The sequence below is a fragment of the Peromyscus eremicus genome, chromosome 17 (assembly GCF_949786415.1).
Source record: "Peromyscus eremicus chromosome 17, PerEre_H2_v1, whole genome shotgun sequence".
Lineage (NCBI taxonomy): Eukaryota > Metazoa > Chordata > Mammalia > Rodentia > Cricetidae > Peromyscus > Peromyscus eremicus.
In genome coordinates this window covers 56,021,547-56,042,067 of record NC_081433.1, presented here as the reverse complement: position 1 = coordinate 56,042,067, position 20,521 = coordinate 56,021,547, and the positions used below count along the sequence as shown (strand labels likewise).

At 43.3% G+C, this 20,521-nt stretch overlaps 1 protein-coding gene across 1 annotated transcript in view; it reads left to right on the top strand.

Annotated features, from left to right (window-relative positions):
- Csgalnact1 (chondroitin sulfate N-acetylgalactosaminyltransferase 1) overlaps positions 1 to 20,521 on the top strand; it is a 332,858-nt gene that overhangs the window by 166,270 nt on the left and 146,067 nt on the right. The window contains exon 5 of the mRNA XM_059244472.1: positions 16,256 to 16,344. The gene's annotated coding sequence lies outside the window, so the exon portion shown is untranslated. The remainder of the gene's footprint in view (positions 1 to 16,255; positions 16,345 to 20,521) is intronic.

Sequence of the window (20,521 nt, the reverse complement as noted above, 5' to 3'; positions counted from 1 at the left end):
CCAAGGGCTACCCCAGGATGGGTGACAGCTCACAAAGCTGGGAAATGCGGAGCACACTGAAGAGCCTGTACGCAGCTCAACAGGGTGGAGCCTGTCCTTTCCAGGGGCCTCAGTTGCTCTAAGCCTCTTCCAGGCAGCTCAGCTGGCTTCTCGTTTTTTCCATGCAGCTGATGTCGTCTCAGAGTCTTCTTTGCAGATTTTCTCCTTGAGAGTCCTTGCTGCTTGACTTCACTGTGCCTAAGGGAAAGCCTCCCAGTTTTTATTCCTTAGTCTAGCTGGGAGGGGCCTAGTGAATCTGGTTAGTTTCAGGGACTTCCTGAAGCTATTTTGAATTGTTTACCTTCCTGCTTAAGGCGCTTCCTGTAGGATGGAATCTCTAAAGAAACTGTTAGACTATACCCAGGAAGCAATTTTTCAAGGCTCTAATGCCATCAAAGGGAATATAGTTTGCTGTAATTTCAGAGGTGTGAACTGTCCTAAGCCAGTAGTTGTCATGGTGTCCAACAGATGTCCAACATCGCTACATTTTGCTCAAAATTCAAAATATCCTGAAGTATCATTGTGGCACTCCATTGATGTCTCAGGTGCCTTAATACATAGGTTGGGAACCACTGCTTAGGTAAAAGAGCTTTTCAGGGCAGTGCATATTCTATCATCCTTCCATAGCTTTCAGCCAGCCAAATGTGTGGTACAGGCTAGGAGCAAGAGAACTGTCAGAAGAGGTAAGGCCTCCGTGCATGGGTAGGAGGCAGAGACAATGGAATAGGATGATATTCACATTGACTGACAAAAGGTAGAAATTCCTTCTTCTGTATATGACAGATGTCAGCTAAAGGGGCCTAACTGCGGCCTCTTGGGTGATGCTCCATTGTATGCTGCTGAGCAAGGAAGAGAATCATGGCTGTTTTGCTCTGTTGCTGATGAGTTGAGATGTTCTTACTTAACAGTTTTTTGTTTGGTTCGTATTTTAATTGGCCCTTCCCAAAGGTATTTATTTTCCTTGGATTAGTGATTTGTTTGTAAAACATTTCAGCGTCATCCGCTTCAGACTTTGGAAGAATGCTCTACATTTTCAAGAAACTAGGATTGTAGAAAGATTTATGCCTTTTCCATTACAAGATGCAATTGCTGCAAATTAGCTGGGTTCCAGTAGCAGTCTGATCTGCTGATGCGATAATTTTGATTTTATGGATTCGAACATCAGCTATGGAAAGACTCCTGATAGGAGACTTTTGAACATTTTAGCAGCTTTAGCGAACTACCTAGGAATGGCTGCTTTACCTGGCCTGCGGCTTTTAGAGGCAAGGGTTTTGACAGATGTTTGTCCATCAGAGCAGCAGTGTGCATGAATACGGGAACAGGAACTCGGGTCGCATGACACCTAGCAACTCTTCTAAGGGTGAGGTGGCTTGGCGTTCAGAGAAAGGGTCAGATCTTGGCTCTCACAAGGTCCTGGACACCAGCCAGATCAAGTTTGTCCCTGTGGCATGTAGGGTATTCAGCCCTTCTGATCCACTCCAGAAAGGTCACAGAACACCCTTTCTCTCCCATGAATCTCTGGGCTCCACTTCTCCAGCCTGTGCTGGATTCAGAGTCTGACACCATCCTTGTTTAATGATGAGGACAGTGAAGCTTAGAGACCTGAAAGAGTGGGTCATCTGAGGTTATATGGATCGGTACGTGGGGCAAGGAAGCTGGCCCACACCACACACCAAGCTTCCAGAGAACTTCCTTTCAGCTCTCAACAGTTGAAGGATTTTTGTGGCCAAAGAGACAGATGGATTATGACAGTGAACTTGCAAGAAAGTTGAAGTGGCACTTGTTAAATATTTGGATTCATCATAGATCTGGAATGAAAGATTCATAAGGATAAAGCCTTTTTTTTTTTTGATGTTGAAACAACAAGCTCAGTTTATTCAGGAAGAAGCATGCCTTATATACCCTCCACCCCCCACCCCCACGCCACTTGCCCCAGGGGAAGGTCTGATGAATACGCATCAGCTGGTGTGACATGGCTGCCTCTCATTGATCTACATCATCTCAGCTCATGTCTCAGCTGCTGTTGTTAAGGCCCTTCGACAAACTCAGGTTGGCTCCCAGGAAGTATCTTATTACCAGGTTGGCTCTCATTACTGGTTTGGGTCAATTGGCCCTCAGGCCTGTTAGGGCTAAGTTATCCCACACTAGTTAGTAACCAAAAAAGTACCAGGTTCTATCTCATGGAGTGGGAATTAAGTCAAATGAGATATTGATTGGCCACTCCCACAGGGTTTGTGCCACAATTGCCCTAGCATATCTTGCAGACAGGAGATATTATAGATCACAGGTTTTGTGGAGGGCTTGGTGTATATATTTCTCTTTTAGTATCCTGAAGAGTACCTTTCCTTACCAAAGACACTAGAACATAGGAATGAAGATTCTATGTAGGCACCAGCCCACCTCTCCATGTTCAATAAGTTGTGTGAGTGTTGTTTAGCAATGGGGCCACACTGTCAGTTTGCAGAGGGCTACTCATTGTCTTGGCAACAGACTGGGTTGTTTGGGTGTTTTCCTGGGACCCCTTTGGTCAACAACATTAAATGCAACCCATTCCCAGTACTGGAAGCCTCATTTAGTGAAAAGAGATGGCAAGCTGGGATGCCATCTCCCCCATTATTAGGAGACCTCATTAGGAACACCTTCATATAATTTAGTAAGTTTCCACGGCACTAGGTTTCCATACCAGGTGACTCAAATACCCCTTCGTTCCACCTGTCTTTCTCCATATTCCCTCTGCCAATCCTATCTCCTCTCCCCTTCTCCACCTGATCCTCTTGTTCCCACCCCCTTGACCCCAGTTCACCCATAAAATCTATTTTTTTTAATCCCAGGGAAATACAACTCTATACCCTCATCCTTTCCTCTGTAACTAACCTCTCTGGGTCTATGGAATATAGCTTGGTTACCATTTATTAATTTGCTAATATCCACATTCAAGTGAGTGTATACCATATTTATTTTTCTGGGTGGGTTATATCACTCAGGATGATTTTTTTTTTCTAATTCTATCGATTTGCCTGCAAATTTCATGGTCACATATCCACAGGACACTTTATCTTACCACAAAGACACTTGCTAAACTATTTTCATTGCTGCTCTATTCATAATGGCCAGCAATGGGAAACAACTTGTCTCTCAACATAAGATTGAGTAAAGAAAATGTACATTTACACAATGGAGTATTATTCAACTGTTAAAATATGTGACCAGGACAAAGCCTTTTAATCTATTTGCTGCCCAGGACACAGTCTGGTGTTTGGGGAACTCCATGAATTTGTCAACAGAGAACATAGTGGACTATAATTTCTTTTGAAAATTATTTACACTTACTGTATGGAAGAAGTACTAAATTCTTTCTAATTTTTTGTAGATGAGCTTTATTTAATAATTTACTAAAATCAAATAACAAACCAAAATGTTAATGTTTATAAGAATTCCCAGGGGCTGGAGCAATAGCTGTTGTTGGTGGTTTTTACTCCTTTTTACCCTTTTGGGGGGCCCACCACCCAGCTCCCAAATAAATCACACAGGGAGGCTTATTATTACTTATGAATACCTGGCCTTAGCTTGGCTTAGTTTCCAGCCAGCTTTCCTTATCATAAATTATCCGTCTACCTTTTGCCTCTGGGCTTTTCCTGTTCTCTTACTCTGTAAAACTTATTCTTACTTCATGGCTTGCTGTGTAGCTGGATGGCTGGCCCTGGAGACCTTCTCCTTTTTTGGCTCCTAGTTTTCCAATCCCTCTTCCCAGATTTCTCCTATTTATTCTCTCTGCCTGCCAGCCCTGCCTATCCTTTCTCCAGCCTTGCTACTGGTGAATTCTTTATTAAACCATCAGATACTTTAGACAGGAACAATAACACAGCTTCACAGAATTAAACAAGTACAACATAAACAAAAGTAACACACCTTAAAATAATATGCTTCTACAGATGGTTCAGCGTTTAAGAGCACTGCTTGCTCTTCCAGAGGTCCTGAGTTCAATTCCCAGTAATCACATGGTGGCTCACAACCATCTGTAATGAGATCTGTTGCCCTCTTCTGGCCTGCAGGCATATATGCAGGCAGAACACTGTATACATAATAAATAAATAAATCTTTAAATTAAAAAAAAGAATCCCCATCAGCAATAGTTATACTTCGAGTGTAATCATGATATCAATAATCTTTTGAGACATCTAGCTATTATTTTTAGCTATGTATACGTATGTGAGGCTGTACGTGTTCATGTACATCATGTGTGTGCAAGCAGCCAGAGGGCACTGGATCCCCAAGAACTGGAGTTAAGCTGCCTGATGGGGTGCTGGGAACTGAACCGCAGTTCTCTACAAGAGAAGTATGTCCTGTTAACTGCTGCTCCATCTCTCCATGTCCCAATAATCTTATTGTCAGTAACTGAATACCTTGTCTATGGTACTTTGTGCATGTCTGTATGTATACATTTTAATATAATGTTTTTTATTTATTCTTTGGAAATTTGATATATGCATACAATGAATTTGGTTTACTTTCCTCCTTCAAATCATCCCAAACTTCATGTGCTTAAAAAAAAAAAAATAACCCTTTGAGACCGATTAGAGCTACCCATGTAGGAGTAGGTATGGTGCTGTCCACTGAACATGGTCAACTTACTGTGTACTTCACCCTTAAGGAAGCTGACTCTCTTTTGCATTTTGCTGTATGTTTTTTAATATTGGTCACAAATGGAATGCAGATACGAAATGGATTGTAGCTACATCTTTTACTTGTGTTGAACATTTAAAATTCTGACTCCCCCAAGAGGAAAGCATGAGAGGATACCCTGTCCTTGATAATTAGGGCATCAAACAACCTTGAGGTTGGAAGGTACCATGCCTTCTGGCCTTCTGTTGTGAAGCATGGACAAGAAATCATTGCTTTTAATTAGGATGTACAGCACGTGGGGCTTCTATATCTCCTCTATGTCAAGATCAAGCTACTGCTGAGAATATGGATTATCTGGCAACACTTCCCATCAGTAAGATGCATCCAGTTTCATTTTATTACTTGTGTTTGTTTCTATGGGGAATACATTAGGAAAGTGCTGTGGGGTTTGGAGGACCTTCACAGGTGGGCGATATGAGAAACTGGATTCTCACCCCTTGGTTCTGAACTAGTCTGCAAATGGAAGTAGTTTTTTTAGCAAATTGCTCTTGGGATCCTACAGCGCGTAGCGAAATCCAAAGGTCAAGAACATGAACACGGTTTTAAACGAATATTTTCACTGCACTGTCTTTCCAGGAAATCTGTAGAGGCAACTAATGAGGAGTCATTATATTATATTCCCAAAGGTGTCCTCTAGGGATTGCCAGTGTTGTGGGAGCTTTCCAGAGCTTTTATGAGCAGATGAACTTGGCAATAACTTACGTGGCATACCTTTAGCCCATAAAAGTTTGGAGAATTCTAAAGGGAAAGTAGACACATTGTTTAACTGCAGGTTCTCCAGATTTCCTCAGCGCCTTTCTAGAATGATGTCTGTTTCTTTACTTGTTAGTGAATCCCACCCCACCTCAGCAGACTTTGAGCAGTGCACACGGGGGATCCAGGAACTGAGGCTAAGCTTCACCTCTCTAGGAGCCGTAAACTGAAAGTGCTTCCCTCTGACTTGGAGCTTTAAGAAGAGAGCAATGCAAAGGTGCACCCCCAGAGACTGTCTGTATGTCTAGGGCTGGTGCTACCTGCAGCTTTGGTGAATGCAGCAGATGGTATTTTATGATCTAGAGCCAAGAATTACTGCGTTTGGAAGAGGTTTCTAGGGACCATTTCATTCCTATAAGACTAAGACAGGCATCTTCATCTTGTAAGCCTCTCTCTGTGTGTGGGGGTTTGTGGGGGGTTCAAGTGTGCACTATATATAACACGTGTGCACTTGTACGTGGAGGTCAGATGTCAATTTCCAGTGGTCTTCTTCAGATTCCATCTACCTTGTTTTCTAAGACATGATCTCTCGTTGGTCTGGTACTCAGCTGCCAGGCTAAGCTAGCTGGCCAGTGTGCTCCAGGGAAATGCCTGTTTCTCCCTCTTCAACATAGAAATTACAAACACACACCACCATATTCCTTCCCCTCCTTTCTTCCTTCCTCCCTTCCTCCCTCCCTCCTTCCCCCTCCTTCCTTCTTTCCTATCTTCCTTCCTTCCTTCGTTTCTAACACAGGTTTGGGGATTGACCTCAGGTCCTCACGCTCTCATGGCAAACACTTTACTGACTGAGCTGTTTTCCGGTGCCATCTTGTGAAATCTTTTAGATACCAAGTATATTTGCTAAAGGGAATTGGCCTTGGGGTGGTATAGAGGTTCTCTGCCTCCCCGCTAGAGGTTCTCTGCCTCCCCGCGCCTCTCCTTGTTCTCTAGTTGGGACTCTGGCATAGCTCTTTGGCAAGTCCGGACTTGAAGGCCACCAGAAGGCTGTAAATAAGTAGTTAAGAATGCTAACAATGCCAAGGGGCTTTCCAAAGCCAGTGCAGCTGAGGCCTGAGGCTCTGTTTTGTCAATACAACTGGGTGATTGGGTAAGGCATAGGCAGGTTGAATGTTCTCTTAGAGAAATGGGCTTTGTTGTGGTTCTTTTCATCTTGGACTTCATGTTTTACTGTTCTCTAGAATCTCCCCCATTGGCCTGTTGCCATGAGAAACCAGGTAGGAAACAGTGTAGCTAATTAGCAGGTTTTCATAGTCACCTAACAGGTAATTGATACAAAGACAGCAAAACGTTGATCTTTTCCAAGAAGGCTCACAGGTGGGAATACATACTCGCAGTGGGTTACAGGGATTGACTTTAGCTGCAAGACTTTTGTTAACATTTTTAGAAAATGCACAAGCAGCTAAATATTTTATCAGAGGAAGGAGAATGAAGTTTGGGTTTATGTGGTTAATAATGTGCTTTGATGAGGGCAAATTAAGTTTAGCCTGCGGTCATATGTGGTCACTAGCTGCCACTGTTTCCATGTGTCCCTAAAAGTTCACATGTTGGAAACACAGTCCCCCGAAAAATCATATGTTAAGGATATTTTTGCAAGTTATAAGTTGTTGAGTCTCAGGTATTTTGTTATAGCAATAGAAAATGGACTGAGATACTAACTAACCTTGGAAGCAGCCCCTTCTTTTAAACATGAGGCTGGAAGAGAGACCCTTTGCTGCTCTGCATTCTTTTAGTGGAGTTATGGAGTGATTGGCCTTAGGGTAGGCCAGAAGAAAGGAAGACAATCAGTTGCTGTAGAGTGTTCCAAGTGCTGTATGACCTATTTTACATATAACTCCCTCTTTATTCTCTTCTACAGCCCTTGAGGGATAGTTCTCACTCCTTAACTGAAGATGAGCTATGGAGACCTGAGATAAAATAGCTTGTCCAAGGGTACATAGCTAGAGAGTGATGGAAATAGAATTTAAATTTAAATCTACTCAGTTCCAAAGTCTACTTTGATGTCTGCTGCTCTGTCCTGCAGCCAGTGGCTGTCATCCATCTTCGTGGCCGCCAGTCTTGCTTCAGAAGATCTTTGCAATAGAATGGAATGGTAAACTCATAATTCTGATATGAAAAAAGAAAGAGCTGCCTTATTATAATGCTTGACTGCTGATTATATATAGTGACTAGCCATGAATGGAGACTGAGTTATGGTTGCAGTCATGATGTATCCCTCTGAAAGACAAAAATGCAGTACCACATCAGAGGACCTGGTTAGTTTATCTCATTTACTTTATACTTCCTCTGATTTTTGAATAGGCAGTTAATGGTGTTCATTAGCTCTGTGTCTGAAGTCTAGAATTTAGTGGCATTAACTAGAATTTTATAATGGTGTAAACAATTCCTTGGAGGAGATAAACAATTGCTGTATGGCATAAAGCTAATATCAATATAATAAATATTAATTTAGTAAGGTTAAGTGTTATGTTAGCCTAGGCTTTCTGGTAAGTCAAATACCCAGGTAATTCTTAATCTGTCAGAAGTCTTTTATTTTAACCTTGTTTGTGCTCTAATGTAAAAATAAACAGACTTGTGTGGAGGCCCACAAAGGTTCCTAGTGAGATCTGAGCTTGCTTTACCCAGCAGAGCTGCATTAGAGGATTGCTTGACCACATGCACGGTTACCAGGTGATTGGAAGGGTCTATACTTGGCTGTGTAGTTTGCTTTGATCTAGCAAGGGGAGGTCTTTTGGTCCACCCCTTGGCATTCCTTTAAAAAGTCCTTTAGAAGAGACAGAAGGGGCTGGTGGATAAGGATCCAGGCCCTCCCGAGCCATCCTGTGTTTCTATCTGTTTCTCTCCTTTCTATCCTTCTATCTAAATATTTCTCACTTCTCCCTCCTCAAGAGTACCCTGGGATAAAAGTGGGAGTGGGTCTCCCACAGACTTGAAAATCATGGTATGAATCTCCAAAGTCTAATTACAAAATACCAAATAACATTATTTAGGAGGCACATGAATCTAAATATGCCAGTTTAGAGATCACAAGACTTCTCAAATGTTAGCTCTGAGAGGTCACCATTTGGTTTGACTCTGTCAGGTGGACAATCTTCAAATCTTTCACAGCTAGTGGATGGGAGACATGGACTCCTCATTGTAGATAGTGTCATATTACACTGGACCACTGTATGTGCGTGGGTGTATGTTGGTATGGTTGTGCATGTCTGTGAGTATATGCAGATAGTGTGTTACATTGGAGCATTGTGTGTGTCAGTGTGCTTATGCATGTGTGTGAGTGTATGTAGATAGTGTTGTTTACATTTGAGTGTTGTGTGTGTCAGTGTGCTTATGCATGTGTGTGAGTGTATGTAGATAGTGTTGATTACATTTAAGTGGTGTGTGTGTCAGTGTGCTTATGCGTGTGCGTGAGTATATGTAGATAGTGTTGATTACATTTGAGTGGTGTATGTGTCCAGTGTGCTTGCATATTTGTACATTGCATGTGAAGATCAGTGGACGACCTCAAATATTACTCCTCAGCTACTGTCTACTTTTATTTCTCTAAGACAAGGTCTCTTACTGGCCCAGAACTGATCAAGTAGGCTAGGCTGGCTGGCCAACAAGCTCCAGGTATGAAACCATCTCTGCCCCCCAGTACAGTAATCACAAGAGTACGCCAGCACACCTGGCTTTTTTTTTTTATTATTATTATTTTTAACACAGGTTCTGGGGAATCAAACTCAAGTCCTTCTGCTTGTTAGGAGAGAACTTTACTGAATAAGTGCCCCCCTGCCCCATGGAGCATTTTAAAGAAACAGTATAGTCAAGGCTCTCATGTGCAGGCTGTTAGGCTTGGCCTGGTTTATGCTTCTAACGTGTCAGCCAATCACAAGCAAGAAATACAGACACACCCTGCAGGCTGCTGCAGAGTGGTGGTGGCTCATGCTGAGATCGCTGGCCTGAGTCCTTGCAAACATCTTTTTCCCATGTGAGCCCAGCCTTTAATGGCAGAGCCATGCAGCCATGTTTTCACAAACTCAGTGCAGAAGCAGGTGGCCAGCTGATTCCAGAAGCATTTGATTCCCGCGATTGAGTTATTGCAGAATAATGATCGGTTTAAAGCCAAATGTGGAGGCTCCGTGGCTTGTGCCAGGCAGTAGGGGATGCCTGAAGAAGGAAAGAAGCTGCTGCTGAATGGCTGCCCTGGAGTATATACTCATCGAGGCCTGTTATCACAAATTATAACAGAGAGTTGTAACAGTCGAGAGTCTTAATGAAAACATAGCTCTCTGCTGAAATATCTCTTTATCACTGCTAGGAAGGTCTAAGAAAATTTGGTATCTTGGTAAGTTTATGGAAAGGATCACTTGCAATTGTGTCTGGCAGCTTTATTTTTTATGATCATTCAGGCTGCGCTGGCATCATATATAAACAACACTTTTCACTGGATACAGCGTAGCTCAGACTTGACCCATCTCCAAAACACGTACATCACTGTCAGCCATTGCCCTCCAGCTAGAGTCTAATTCCTCATTCCAGATTTCTAGATGGGAAATCGTTTGAGGCGATTCAAAAGGTACCATAATGATGGCAAAATGATACCAAAACATGGTAGTCATTTTTGTTACGATGCTGCCCGTCTCCAGAGTTAGCATACACAGGGGGACTCATTTAGTGATAAAGTGTTAAAAAATTTACCACTTACCAGGTCAAGAAAATAAGGGGAAATACTGGCTTATATAAACAAACATGGCCACCTGGCTTCTGGTGTGCCTTGATCTGGGAACTCAGATCTCATGGCTCTCTCCTTCTTGTTGGCTTCACTTTAAGGAGTAAAAACGTTATAGCATCTTAAGACTTGGGTGAAAAATGAGCATACTTCTTTCTCCGTAGTCCTTGCTGAGTTCAACAATGACTCCCCTTGGTAGTGACTGGGTCATACATCCATTTCTATGCCAATCACCACAGTCAGGGGGGTCTCATTACTCAGCTCACCAGGGCTGGAGGTGTGTGTCATTCCTGAAACAGATGATTTCCTCCGAACAGATGCCATAGAAAGTTGTGAGCATAAGAGGTGTTTCCAGGCTCTTCAAAATGCCCACACCTTAAGGAAAACAAGACAGAGTCGCTAGTGTACATTTAGGGTCTGAATGGCCTAAGCAGTCAGTCTTGTAGTAGAAGTATTGATTTTCCTTTCATAAATCAAATCTCTAGCTTTTTATGAAACTTTAATCTTTTCTTTTATTCACTAGAACAGTATCTAAAATGTCCCTAACCCCCCCAGATGAAGGCATATGTAGTACCTGATAACAGCCATTGTCTGAGGGCAATGTTCTGGCACAGTTGTATTTTTTATTCTAATTATTTTAGTCCTATCATTTTCAAGACACGTTTGGATAACAGAGAGAACTGAAGCAGAGCTTGGACTAGTAAGCAGTAACCTTTAAACAGAGTTATGTGGGTGCTTTTCCACTTAGGTTCTTTTTCTGTCAATAAAGATAAATAATGTTCTAAGCTGAGAGAAGCATCATAGACTGTGGAGTCATTTGAAGTTATAAGCTAAATGCCTACTGTCTATGTGATAAGAAATCAGTCTAACCATACAAGATAATGGTTGACTTTTATTTCCTACCTTAAGGAGCCAGAGTTCTAGAAATTGAAATGATGAGTATGGATTGCTGTGTTGTTGGTCCTCAGCAAAGGTTGCATTTTCTAGGTTCATTTTCCGAGTTGAGGGATCATTAGATTTCAAGATAATATTTTCCTCCCTATACAATGAATCACAGATTTCTAAAACAGAGTAAAAAAAAAAAGATTTTGTATGTTAAAACCGATATCAAGTAGAATTTTTCCTAAATTGACATAACATTTCGAGTTGGGGAGGGGTATAACTTTGATTTTAATGTTAAAGTCCTATTCTTTTTTTTATTAAGAGATTTTCTATTCGTTTTACATATCAGCCACAGATTCCTCTGTCCTCCCTCCTCCCACCCCCCCATTCCCACCTCCGCCAAGGCAAGGTCTCCCCTGGGGAGTCAGCAGAGCCTGGTACATTCAGTTGAGGCAGGTCCAAGCCCCTCCTCCCTGCACCAAGGCTGAGCAAAGTGTCTCAGCATAGGCCCTAGGTTCCAAAAAGCCGGCTCATGCACCAATATTTTTTTTTTTTATCTGAATAGTTTCCCCTACCTCTACACCTCCTGGTTGCTGGATATCTCTCTCCTATTCAGATCCGCTCCCTCTCTGTCTCTCTTTGGAAAAGAACAGGCTTCTAGGAGATAACAACCAAACATGACAAAATAAAATAGAATAAGATAAAACAAAAACCATCGCATTAAAGATGGCCGAGCCAAGCCAACAGAAAAATGAATGATACCCATGAGAAGGCACAAGAATCAGAATCAGAGACCCACTTGTTTGCATACATGGGAGTCCCATATACTAAACCAAAAGCTATAGTATATGTGCAGAAACAAAAACCATCACATTAAAGATGGCCAAGCCAAGCCAACAGAAAAATAAAAGAGCCCCATGAGAAGGCACAAGAATCAGAGATCCACTTGTTTGCATACATGGGAGTCCCATAAAAGTACTAAACCAAGAGCTACAGTATATGTGCAGAGGACCTGGTGCAGACCTGTGTGGGCCCTGTACTTGCTGCCTCAGTCTCTGTGAGTTCCTTCCCCTCTGGCTCTTGCCGCCTCTCTGTCTTTTCTTCTGTAGGCTCCCAGGGGGGTAAGGGAGGGATGTGATGGAGACATCCCATTTAGAGCGGTGTGTTCTATGGTCTCTCTCTCTGCACCGTGTCTTGCTGTGGGTCTCTGTATTTGTTCCTATCTAGTCCTAGCTGTTCTTGAGTTGTTTTTCTTTAGGTAAAATACTCACTTGTTTTCTTAAATTCCTCCTAAATGGAGTTGGAGGTGCTTACTCCAGAGCTTGGGGTCTTTCCTCAGTTTCAGAGAATTCTCAGCGGCTGCCTCTGAACTCTTGTTTTTCCCTTTCTCTTCTCCTTCTGGGACTCTGGTCATGCATGTCACACGGCACTCATTTCTCTACTTGTCCTTTCTTTCCTCCCAGTGCTTCTGATTAACTATTTTACGTCACCATCTATTTCCTAGAGTAGCCCCCTCTTGCAAAACCATCTATTTTTCTTGTAATTGTTATAGCTCCCTTTGATTTTTTTAAGATACAGATGACTAGTATCCGGTACAAAATTTTCATCTTTATTTCTCAAGCATAGTAATGATAGCATTTGATTTTGGTCATTGTGACACATAGGTCAGCTGTGATCCTCTCTTGCCTGTCTTCTCTCCTCTTGCTTTTGGCCATTTGCTCCCCTTTGTTGTTGTTATTTGTAATTTTTTAATCAGACATTCTACATTTTATATATATAATTGTAGAGGGCTATAGAGGCATTGCTGGTAAGAGCACTGGAGACCTGAGCACCATTCCCAGCTCCCACACGGCAGCTCACAAGCATCTATAACGCCGTCCCCGGGTGTCTGATGTTCTCCTCTGGCCACGGCACAGGCACTCCATTCACATGGCACACAGACATACCTGCAGTTGAAGCACCCATCCATACACATTAAAGAACAAGAGAGGAAAAAGCAGAAATAAAGGTCGAGTGCCTGCATGCCGGTGTCCTCCTCAGGAAAGGGTTTAATCTTTCCCCGTGGAAGACAGCAGAATAAAGCTGTTCATTCAGAGCCATTCAGTTATTTCAAAGATCAGAGCAGGAATTTGATTTTGGTTTCAGTCTTGTTTTCTTGACTCCCAAGGCACAGCCCACTGAGACCTTGCCTGAAATCACAGCATGCTTACTAGGGCCCTTTGTCTGTGGTAGACCCTAAAGTTCCACTCCCAGGTAGACTAAGATAGCCACAACTTGTGCTTGGGACTTTCGACCCTTGACGGCAGCTTTCTCATAGCTTTAGATTATCAAATCCTTTAAGTCAAAGGTGGAAAAGAAGGCTCGGGCTGTTGCTAAGGGTTCCTTTAGGTCCTCAGCACTTCAAGCCCTTGTCCTGGCTGACCTCAATTTCACTTTGGTCTCCTCAGCTAGGGGAGGCTCCCAAGCTACGGGCCATGTAGAAATTGATTGATGAAGGAAGCAAGAAGCAAAGGGGGAGCTCTGTGCTCTGTGTTTCCTCCGTTCCCTCAAGTCCGTTTGTCTTGATTGAAGATGAGGTCTCGAGCCAGCACTTCCTCCTTTTGCTTCGGCTCTTCCTTCTCTTTCATCCGACTTTTGTAATTGTTCTCAGTGGAGTTTTCCAATTATAGTCTGGAATTATGCAATCTAAGGTTTTCCATAACTGCAGGGTATGCGGGAGTATTATGTGTTTGTAACAAAGGTTTACTTTAGGAATGGAGGGTACGTGGAATATTCTAACTCTATTCAAGTTAAAATCATGATATTTTTATTTAGTTGCTGTCTTTTTCTTCTTTGTAGCTGAATAGGCTAGAGGTTGAGATAATGGTAGAATCCCTACCACTGAGGACATCTCTGTCCTGTAGTAGAGATACAGACCTGTTTATCACTTATCTCCATCTACATGTACACCTCCCTCTCTGTGGAATTACAGGTTGTCCTAAGTTCTTCAGAGGGAAGTAAAGGATGTTATAAAAGGGAGTAAGAAAACAATGCGACCAGGAGAAACAGTTTTAGAGAACGTGTCCACTTAGCAGTGTTGCCCGAGAACTAAAGATTGGAAGGAATTATCCAAGCAGAGAAGGCTTTCTAGAAGCAATAGTCCGTGCACAGGCTCAGAAGCAAGAACTTGGTTTATGTGATAACTGATAGTATGTCAGTGTGTCCCTGGCATTTCTGGAGTGAAGAAGAGGGACATGTGGGCAGTGGGGGATAGAAGAAAGGAATGGGGGGGGGTGTGAATTTGAGCCTTTATAATTTCTCCTAAATGCAGTTGAAGCTACTCCATGCTTAGGTACTCAGGTCCTTCTACTATACCTAAATCACCCCAGAAGCTATGTGGGCATTGCAAGACCAGAAGAGAAGGTCCATTTAGGAATTTTTAATAGAAAGAACATGTTAAGCTGGCAAGAACAGGCTTGATCCTAACTGAAAGGCAGAGACATAAACAATAACATAAAGAATGTAGGTGGCAGTCCAGTCTAAATGTGAGAGGCACTGGGATGAGAAGCATCTCCTCCCTCTTGGGTGAGACGGCTGATTTATAAATATAGGGAGGGTCTCAGGAAGCTCCTGAGTGTGATATGTGCTTCCTGCCCTGGATTATCACGGCCCTTGCTGCTGACCACATGCTGGCCCAGCTCACGTAACATGGCTGGGATGTTAAGAGACATTAAAAAAAAAAAGTCTATATGATAAATTCTTGCTCTAAATGCCAGTGGCAAACTATCTACCTATAGGCAAATACAATTTAGCAGGCAGCTATGGCCTGATTGTTGCACTGCGCCTCAGAGGTGGCCTCTGCTTGCATGCTGCCCACACCTGAACTTGAAGGCGGTATCTGATCTGGAGGCAGGCACCAGCCCTTTGCTGAGTGGAAGCGAGCTAGCACACTGCGTCAGTTTTTCCGCCGCTCTGCTCTGTGCAGCCACACGTACACGATCCATTGGTGTTGGACTCCACCAGGCCCTTTATTTCACATTTGAACTGTGGCAAGGGGCTGGGTAACTGCTGTGAGCCCGTACCAGCAGCTTCATTTAGTTCTTGGCTGTGAGTACTCCAGAGGAGCTGGGAGTCATCTCAGCCACCTCTCTCGTTTTACAGTTAAAGTCACAACAGCTTAACTCCACACACTGTTCCTGTTTCTCAGTCAGATGTCTGGGAAGTGGCAGAGCCTGGCCCCATCCCCATTCCATGTCATTTTAAAATCCAGTGGGGGTGTGTTCTGTTTGATTTAGTGTTTTCCCTGCCTAAAGCAGAAACCTGATCCCACGCACGCAACAAGATGGCCTGTGCTGCTAACCGCCTGCTTTAGCGAACTCATTGCTAATTTCTCGTTGCTGTGACCAGATGCCTGACAAGAAGCAGTTTAAAGGAGGGTTTTGTTTTGTCTCATGGTTGGAGGGTATCATACCGGCCTATTATGGCGGAAGGGCATCTCAGCGGGAGTGTGAGGCAGCTGATCACCCTGTGTCTGAAGTTAGGAAGCAGAGAGATGAGTGCTGGTGTTCAGCTTGCTTTGTGTGTATGTGTGTGTGTGTGTGTGTGTGTGTGTGTGTGTGTGTGTGTGTGTGTGAGTCCAAAGGGTAATCTTTGGCATCACCCTGTCTCCTGGAGCTTGCTGATTACTTAGACTGGCTGGCCAGTGAGCCCCAGGGATCCTCCTCCCCTGAGCTGGGCTTATAAGCACCCTGGACTAAAGATCAGATGATGCTTGAGAGGCAAACTCTTAACTGAGCTGTCTCCATAGCTCAATTTCCTTCTTTTTTTTTTTCAATCTTGGACCCCAACCCACAGAGTCCTGTCTACATTCAGGGTGACTTTGACTCACCAGTGAAGCCTCTCTGGAGACACCCTCACAAACATGCCCAGAGGGGTGTCTTCTAGGTGATTCTTCATCTGGTCAAGTCTTCGGGGAAGCATCACATCACTGTCATGTCATTCCACACCCCCAGCCCTGAGAGTAGAAATGGTGTACACTTCAGCAAGGCTGGTGACAACTCCCGAACTATTGCTGGGTGAAAAAAAAAAGCCTAGCCAAACCTTTCCTAGTTAAAAATAGAAGGAAGCCCTAGACAGAGGGGGTAATGGGCTTTTTCTTCTCAGAGCAATCTTTGTGAGTGAAGTTTACCCCTCTCTCTTTTCTACCAGGAACTGCAGAGTTTAGTAGAGATTGGATGGTCCCAGGCTTCTGACCTAAGTAAAGATGGAGGACAAGCGAATGTTCACATAACCCACGGGTAAGTGAGTCTGTTGTGTATTCTCTAGCTGGATGTCAACTCAGAGGTTGTATGTTCTGGCCTGCCCCAGTGTGGATGGAGCGTAGAGAGGAACGCTGATGAGCGAAGCTATGGTTATTGCCAGTGATAGAGGATAAAACCCAAATGCATGGGCTCTGGGAGAGTCGCGGATGGCGTCCCACTCATTGACATGCCCCTGCATTGCCCTTGCTTGGTCAGACTAGCTTGCACTCTTTAGCAGGTGAGATAGGAAGATTCTTCTGTCAAAGTGAAGGGGCTTCTGGCTGCCAATTGGAAGTGTGCTGCAAGATGCAACCAGATGTGGCAAGAGATCACCACTTACAGTGGCCGCTCAGGATTGAGATCCCTGCCAGCAAGACTTGTCGGGTCCCTCTCCGTATCAGTTGTGATAACCAATGGACAAACAGTGACAGTCTTACCGTGTGGAGTAGTGGCCCGTCTGATCAAAGAATGGGTCACAAGGAAATGACTCCTAACAGCTGAGGCTGGGATCTCCCCAGGCTTGGCTCTTCTCTATCATCAGAGAAGAAGAAGAAGTACCCTTCCTTTCTCTCTGCCCACCTCCGTCTTCTCACCTCCCTCTGCCCACCTCCTTCTGCCCACCTCCCTCTGCCCATCTCCCTCTTCTCACCTTCCTCTGCCCACCTCCCTCTGCCCACCTCCCTCTGCCCACCTGAGCCCTTAGCTCACTAGTCTGAGATCCCTACCAAACAGAAGTGAACAGTCATGGGCATGACATTGACATATGGCCCTTTTTAAAAGAAAAAAAATATTTTTATTTATGTGAATATGTCTATATGGGTATGTGCCATATGTCTGCTGCTGTCTATGAAGCCAGAAAAGGCATTGGATCCCCTGGAGCTGGGATTATAGGCAGTTATGAGTCACTTGACGTGGTGCTTGGAACTAAATGTGGGTCCTCTGAAAGGTAGGAAGCACTCTTTACCCCTCAGTCATCTCACAGAACCGGGGGTTCTTTTTTCTTCTTTTTTAGTTACTTAAAAAATTACCTTTATTTTTTAATTAAAATCTAATACCTCATTTCTTCATTTCCAGTTCCTCATCAACTCTTCCCACATACTCCTTTGCTCCTTTTTGAATTAAAGGCCTTTTTCTTTAATTACATATGTATATTACATGTAAATATAACATACATTTACATGTAATATACATATATGTGCCTAAATGTATAAATACAACCTGCTCAGTCTGTTTAGTGTTACCTGTGACTTCAAGACTGATAAGTTCGTGTTGGATACCAATTGGGGGCTCATCCCTGGGGAACACAGTTTCTCCTATTCCCAGCATTCCTAAGTTTCCTATAGTTCTTTGTCTAGGGTTGGGTGGGGCCCCATGAGATTTCCTACTTCCACATTGGCATGTCTGTTGAGGTTGTGCCTATTTGGGTCTCTTTTAGGCAGCCAGATCATTAAGGTTTTACAAGTGAAGCTTCCTTGTCGTTTTCAGGATACAGTCAATGGTCCTTATGAAGACTTTTGATTCTTAAATTCTTCCCATCGCACAAATAAAATCTAATGAACTTCCATGAACCTGTCACCCAGCCCCGATGAATACTGACACTTTGCCAGTCTTACTTCATCTGTCCCTTTCAAGCTCTCAGTTGTTAAAAACATTTGTGTGGCGGGTCTTACTCCGGGGCCCAGACGGCCTTGAACTCCAAGCGCTCTTCACTTACCTCCTGTTGTTAGCTTGTCTTCCCGAGTGCGGAGGCACAGGCCTGTGCCACCATCCCTGGCTATTTAAAAACTTTTGTAGAACTACTTTAAGGCAATTATCAGGCATTATACCATTTCACATATAAATACGGCCGCATACATTTCTAATTGAAAAAGACTTTTATTTTCTCAACCATTACAGCATTATTGTTCCCAAGTGTATTGGTTCCTCATACCGTGCAATACCTAATCCATATTCAAATTTCCCCAGAGGCTTCAAAGTTATCTTTTTATTGTTTCTTTTCAAATTCATATGTGAACACAGCCCTCACTTTATATTTTATCACTGTATCTTGTAACTTTATTTTATTATGCATTCAGTCTCTCATTCCTCTTTCTTTCTCATGGCTTGGTTGATGGAGATGTAGTTTCATTTTTCCTATGGCAGTTCACCCTTTTGATGGATAGCATCTGAAAGGAATCCTGTAACTCATTTCTCTATCTTGGGTATAATCTGTGAGTTGGCACGTTGTCTCAGCAACCTGGTTAAATTCAGTGTAATTTCTTTTAGACAAGAGTGTTTAAGTAACAGTGGTGTGTGTGTGTGTGTGTGTGTGTGTGTGTGTGTGTGTGTGTGTATATCAGGCTATTTTAATTATCAATATGGATTAATATTTTTGGATGCACTGGAATTAAGGTCCTTCACTTTCCAAGGGGAAAGGATATCCAGAGTGTAGCCAGGGGTAACAGTTACTGGAAAAAGTAGAACCTCTGGGTTTAACAGTCAGCCGAGTCTCTTGGGCTGCTCTGGCTGAGGTGTAATGGAATTTCTCACCAGGGATCCAAATTCAATACATGTGTGAGTTGGCAGACAAGATGGTTTTGAAAATAAGCCACAAGCTCTGAATAATCAGACTATGGATAAGAGGCAGGGCTGTAAAGAAAAGATTCTGGACACAGCCTGGCCTCTTATCCTTAGTCTTTCTGGGACTTCCCGGGGATGTAATTGCTGGGCTCCCTCGCTTGTGGGGGAACCAAGTAGAGGCTGGAATCTTGTAGTTCAGGTGGAGATTTGTGCATGGCTGCTCTGTGGATTCTGGCGCCATGAGCAAGGCTTTCCTGTCAGAGTCTGCCTGCCCTGCCAGTGTTTGTGAAGAAAGTGAAACTAAGTGATTTCTGTTTGTGTGCCAGCGATGGGTTGCCTCTGAGAGCAACTGGCATGCTCTCTTTGCTCTGTCTAGTAAATTGACCTCTGTGGAAGGGACCCCTGTAGTTTTTTTCTTTCTTTTTTACTCTTTGCTCTTTGGGGCCCTGCAACCAAGCTCCCAACTAAATACATGGAGACTTATTCTTACCTATGAATGCCTGGCCTTAGCTTGGCTTGTTTCTAACCAACTTTTCTTAAATTATACCATCTACTTTTTGCCTCTGGGCTTTTAACTTTATTCTATTTCTTTCTTTTTTACTCCATCACGGGGTGAGTGGCTCAGCAGCTGGCCCCTGGCATCCTCCTCTCCTTTTTCTTTTCTCGTTCTTCCCTCTTCTCTTTTTCTCCTTCTATTTATTCTCTCTGCCTGGCAACCCTGCCTATCCCCCTCCAGCCTAGCTATTGGCTGTTCATCTCTTTATTAGACCAATCAGGTGTTTTAGACAGGCAAAATAACAGAGTTATTAGAGTTAAACAAATGAACATAAAAGAAGGCAACACATCTTTGCATCATTAAACAAACATTCCAAAGCATGAATGAATGTAACACATCTTAAACTAATATTCCACAACAGACCCCAGGAGCCAGAAATGGATGCCAGATTCCAAGGGCTATAGAGGTGGTTTTAAGACAGCATGGCCTTAAACTACATTCACCAAAGGCCTGGGGATTGGCAAGAGAGATGCCTCCTGGATTGAGAGAGGATTGTTTTGTTTTGTAGTGATAAGGATGGAATCCAGGTACTTGCACAGGCTAGGCGAGAGCTAAACAACTGAGCTACACCCCAGCTCAATCTCCAGGATGGAGACACTCTTTCAAGGCTACCATCCAACAGCTCACGCAGGGTGGAGCAAGCATTAAGCACTCTGGGCCCATAGACCTGGTTGCCAGCTTTTGATAACATCAGCTCCAGTAAGAGCTGTCTCCTCCTCCTCCTTCCTCTTTCCTTGTATTCAAAAGCCTGTGGGGATTAACAGCTGTTGAAGGCAATCCTGATGCTCAGCCTACTTTAAGGCTTGGTCTGAAACCCCTCTAGACTTGGAAGGAAGAGTTAGAATTCTAAATATTACTATAAAAATGGTTGGAGTATTTAATAAGTTTAAGTGATTCCTAATGACCTCAAGTTGAGCAGGAAGGTCCTGGCACCTGCTGAAGTTTTCATACAGAACAAAAGAAAGGTCACCTTCCAACCCCACCAATGGGACTCTTCAAAGAGCAAAGGGAACATAAGATGTTTTGATTATATCCTTGCAGCCTGTTTGCCTAGCTTTC